This window comes from Argiope bruennichi, chromosome X2 (genome assembly GCF_947563725.1).
Source record: "Argiope bruennichi chromosome X2, qqArgBrue1.1, whole genome shotgun sequence".
NCBI classification, from domain to species: domain Eukaryota; kingdom Metazoa; phylum Arthropoda; class Arachnida; order Araneae; family Araneidae; genus Argiope; species Argiope bruennichi.
Window position 1 is genome coordinate 14,707,170 of NC_079163.1, and position 6,000 is coordinate 14,713,169.

Here is a 6,000-nt window from a genome sequence, read left to right on the forward strand (position 1 = left end):
GTTCTGTTCATGATTCCCTATTTGTTAAAAAAAACAAATCATTAAGCTGTGAATTAAAATCATTAAAATTCTAAAGCAATTTATTATACCTTCTTTAAAGCGTTTTTCAGCTAAAACTATAAAAACTGAATTCGAATTCGTATAAATTCAGAATAATTCATAACATTAAAAAAACTTAAAAATTATCATTAAAATTTTTAATTAATTATATAGCTGCAGTTCATCTTTGTCTGTCAAATTTATCGATAATTTTCTATTAATTTTCTGTTCAATACCATTTATTAATTTTATAGAATATTAGATTACTGTACATTTAAAATACTGAAATATATCTTTTCTATTTCAATTTTAATTCAGATTACATAACATTTTAGAAAGAATTTTCGTTTTTACTTTTAAAAACTTTAACAAATCTCACCTATTACAGATTTTAAACTAATATGAAACTTCCAGAAAATTATCTAATTTCAAATACAATAAAAAATAAAAAAAATTTGATAAACTAATTTACTTTATAAGAATAGTTATTTTACAACACATTTGTTCACTAAAAAAATTTAGTTAAATTTTAAATGAATATTTTTAGTTTTTGTTCCTACTTCATTTTACATGCCGAGAATTCATTAAAAAAATATATTTTAACTAACCTTTAGAAACGTAATGTCTAAAAGTAAATAGAAAATTTTAGCAATTTCGATAGCCCACAAAACACAAACTCCCAAAGATGTCACAAGATTTTTCTTTTAAAAAAAAGATGCTTAAAATGTTTATTTATATATATTTTTTTTTAACTGAATGTGTATTCTTTTTATTTTTGCATCGGTCTGATTTCTGGCATCGAAAGATTTGGTATTCTGTCTGCAACATTTATGTTCGTTTGGAGTTTTGCAACTTTGCATAAATAAGAACTAATTATGGCGACAGAGACAGTGATTCTTTTTTTTTTTTTTGAAAAACTAAATGTTTTATTCATTCAAAACATTTAGTCAGAATTTCTTTTTCATTTCACTCTTTAAAATTGCTTCGTCTATTTCGTATTTTACAAAAATAAGATACAGCGAAAGTTAGAAATTGAAAAACATTGAAATAATTCATTTTTCTTTGAATTTTACATTCTGATTTGAATTCGACGCAGTCATTATTCACTGGTATAAAAAGAATTACCTTCATATTTATTGAACAAAAATAATAATAATAATTTGTGACTAGTATTTCTTTTAGATTATTTTTATATATTAGGAGAAAAGATCCTTAAATAAAAATTAACAAATACTAGGAATTAAAAAAATATTAGAAACGTAAGAAATTAAAAAATACTCCGACTTGGTGCTTAATTATTAACTTTTCACAGTTCTCAGTCGCCTTTCTATTAATAGCATTTCAAAGTTGTTAAATTCATTGTTACTATTTAGAGATAAACATAAGTTATAAAATCCTTGCGAATTTAATTGATTTTATATCCTTAAAATTAAGATACCTTAAATTTTTATTTTTCATAAGTAATACGTAATGCACTTTCTCATAAGTAATAAGTAATGCACTTTTTCATAAGTAATAAGTAATGCACTTTTTCACAAGTAATAAGTAATGCAATTTTTCATAAGTAATAAGTAATGCAATTTTTCATAAGTAATGCAATTATTTAATAAGTAAAAGCCAAGTCAATACAATAATAAAATTCTAATTCAATTGTTTTTCCCCAACATGAATTAGATATTCACACAATAATATTAATTAAACAAATATTTTTACAAACTATTTTTTTTTTGAATATTAAGAAATTAAGTTTGTAGTTATATGAAATTATCGCGTTATATAGCGACAGAAAGACTTGCACTAAAAATTTTTAAAACTGCTTTCTTATCCTAAATGCTTCTTTTAAGATTTTTGTATGGTCAAATAATTAATAGTCAGATTTTTTTTTAGCATCGAACACATTTTGAATGTGATTCATTTTACTTAAAATGAACAAGATCTTACTTCACTGAACCAATATTATTCAAATATTTAAATTTTCTATATTATTCGCCAGGCATAGAAATTCAATAAAAATTCCATCGCATCAATTATATTATATTTTTCTTATAAAAGCATCTATAAGAAATCAATTGTTTACGGTTGCAGTTTAAATGAACTTTTTGAACTAAGTTTATCTCTTTCATCATAAACTCAAAATACATCAATGCGAAAATATTTTCTTCAAATGTAAATTCTTTTCATATCTTTTCAACTTCGTTTTTATATCAATATACATATATCTCTCATATTTTGAAATAAATTATGCTTAATGCGAAGGAAATATAAATGAAATTCTTCCGTAAGTGTAACCGAGGGGTTAAACAACAGTTTGATACTTTACAACAAAACTTTTCAACTTACATCAGATTGTCAACAACTTCTTTGTACCTCCCGAACTCCACTTTAGTTAGTTGATTTCCTAAGTTCTCTGCTTTTCCTTTGCAAAGTTTTCAACAGTCCCTTCCAAACTATGTGACGTTATTGGATGTGGAAAAAGAAAACTTTTTCCTTGTTATAAAAGTTGCACTGTTAAAACTCTTTAGCAGTTGCCACCTGTCGAATTTCAGGAGCGCTTCTGGCTTTTCAGCAGAGGTGCCAAAGCAGTGAAGAAGAGTTTGCCGAATTCATGACGATGCGGGGCGCGCACTCAGCGGAAATGACGTATCACCTACATGTCACGTGACAAGTTTCGCTTACGCGGTCCTCTCGGTTTGCTTGCTTACTGTCGTATAAAAAAGGGTCCATCTCTTTTTTCCATTTCATCTGACTCGCTTATGAAAATACTGCAACATATAATTAAAAGAAAATCATTTCTTGGAAATTTTCAAATAACGTAATACCATATCTTTACACGATTCTTAAAGCCTATTTCTACAAAATATCACACATTAATGGAAATGGATTAAAATCAAACCTTGTAGGAAATTCCATAAACTTATTTTTCAAATTCATTTGAAAATTAAGGAAAGTTTTTCGAAAGAAAATGAAATTTAACAGAAAATTTTAGAGCCTGAAAAGTAATATAACATCGGACCTAAATGAAAATATTGTGCACATTTTTTTTTTTTTTCAAAAAAATAAGATTTCACAAATCAACGAATTTTTATTAACTTTTTTTCTAAATTAATCATAGGAACTAAAATAAAAAAATTCTGGAGCTCTGTTGGGAAAAAATGAAATAATGCTTGTTTCAAAAAGTGGAAATTTAATTTGAAATTTCTTACCAACAGAAATCTGAAGAAAATTTTTCATCAGATTGGCTTTGGATTTACACTCCCGGCAGACAAAATCTGCTGGAAGAGCAAGTACTTTGAAATTAAATGAAAATTATCTTATTACTTTTTCTCATTAGATTGGCGAAAATAATAATTTCACAAAGAAATAATTGCAATATATTGATCTTTAATTTTCTAAAAGAATTCAAAGCTACAATTTAATAAATGATATATTTGATTTGCATATATATATATATTAAATATTTGTATAATATTCGCAAAAAGTAATGCATCTTTTTACCGATTTACAACCACAAAAAAATGAAATTCAAATTCGTATTTAAAACGTGAACTCGAATTGTATTTTTGTTTATAGAATGTACAATAATTATGCATTTTTCTCATTCTATAAAATAATTATACATATATAAACATAAGTTTTTATTTAATTACATGCTTGAATTAAATTAACGTTGGAAAATTTAAAATCCGGAGAATCCTAGGATATCTGTATTTTTTAACGTAATGGTTAAGTTAAAAATTGGTCTTAACTGGAAAAACATTCATATGACACTGATAATGGCTTGCACTAATTGTAATGGCATTGTATTATTGCACTAATTGTATCCAGGAGCAGATCGCTTGCCACACTAAATTACAACACCGGCAACAGGGCCCCCTGTATTAAATTTAAAATGAACTCGGTCCACACATTTGGTGGAACTTAGGGGGAATTGGATTTCCAATCTGGAACCCCCAAACCGATAATTTATCTCTTGATCCCCGTGACCCCGTACTTTGTCCAAGAGACAGGTTATTTCATACAAAAACATGGAATGCAAACATTCAGCAGAATTAATTTTAACCTTCAGTAAGAAACTCTTTTCAAAACGTTTTATCAATTATTAAAAATTAAATAAATTTGATTTCATAATAGTGACGGAAGCTTTTGGTGAATTTGGAAAAAAAATTTCCAAGACTTCATAAGATTTATACTAATAGATTATGAAATGAATACAAAGAAGTAAAAAAAAAATTCAAATAAAGAAATTTCTGTATTTTATTATACCAATAGAAATGTTTCTAAAAACTATTTATAGAAAGTTTATCCCAGTGATTAGCTAGAAAGAGATACTTTCTGACCATGCGCAGAATATATAAACATAAAGTGCTAGCGTACATGACACAAAAATTGCTCTTATTACTTATTCTCGAATGTTAACTTTCAAAAGTAAACAAATTGTTATACGAATGTTTCAAATTGCTACGTTAAAAATATTTTACAGCAGCACTTAATTCAACGCTTCTCTAATTAATGACACTGTAAAATGTTAGTAGAAATGATATAGGGAGGGTTCGCCGTATTACCAAAAAGTTTATTCTGTCAATGGAAAGAAGATATTAACAAAATGAAGAAACAAGCTTGAAACAGAAAGTTTAATCTAGCGTAAAAATAAGCTTAAACGTAGCCAGATGGGTAATCACTATGACTTGCTTAAGGAAATTAATGTTCATATCTTTCAAAACTATTATCTTACATAAATTGTATTATTTTAATGTATCTTTTTAATGATATCAGTTTTATTTTCTTATAATTTTCCCCTTAATTGTAGGAACATTTTAAAATTCAAGTTAAAATACAATCTGTAAATGTCGTGTTTTATGTTTAACTCATCCATCAAAACATTCAGTCGCTTTCTTTTAATTCCTTCGTAAGAATTTTAATTCCGTTTTTATTTCTTAATACATATGTTTTAATTTTAAGTTAACTGATAAAATTGAATTCAAATTTTTCTATCGTATCAAACAACGCAATAAATTTAAAAGTGCATTCCATATTAATTATTTAACAGCATAAAACATCAGTTATCTGGACAAACAAGCTGGTCGCCGAGACGGCTAATCAGTTCACAAAAGGAATATATCCAATTTACAATTAACTCTCTCTGTGGCTTGAGTGTCGCGGTCAAACGTATTATATTTTTGTTTGTATATTTAAGCTCAAATTTTTAATTCTAATGTACAAATATTTATAAACAGTAATATTACTCGAGGAAAATGGAGGAGTCAGATTTCAAATTATGATAGGACCTGTTATAAGTAAAAACAAGTAATGCATGCATTTATATTAAATAATAAACAAGACTTCTCAGAAGAAAAGCTTAAATACAACTATTTCAAAGTACTTTGGAGGCTCATTTAACAGCTACTTTCACTTCCAAATTTTAATTTTAAAAAGATTCTTACCTCAGAAAGGAATTAAGAACACGAAGATAAGAGGAAAACAATGATACTTAGCCTGAAAGTGACTAACAAACACTACACTTCATTTCTTCTTCCTGGTTAAGTTTTAATAGTGGGAATTTGCATTTTTGTACACTTTTATTTAACTTGACTTATTTTATGTTTGTATGGATGGATATTTGTAGGCGTATTTTCACCCGCCTCTGAAGTGCTAAATTTTTGAAATTTTGTATAATTGAGTATTATATCAATAGCCTACATTAATATTTTCAGAGTTTAAATGTGAAATAATTTAATTAATTTTTTTTCTCCAATCGAAAGTAGCCATTTCTTAAAAAGTTTGAGAAAATGTTTATTTCAATATTTTATATGGTTACGTGTGGCACTTGCCATCGCCCGCTGACAGCGATTTTAAGCCAAGTTTCAGCATTTCTTGCTTTCTTGCTAGGGCCAAGAGTATGTCTTAGCTACTCATGCGTCACAGCCCTTTTCACATGGCGAGCTTCATTCATACATTTCATTC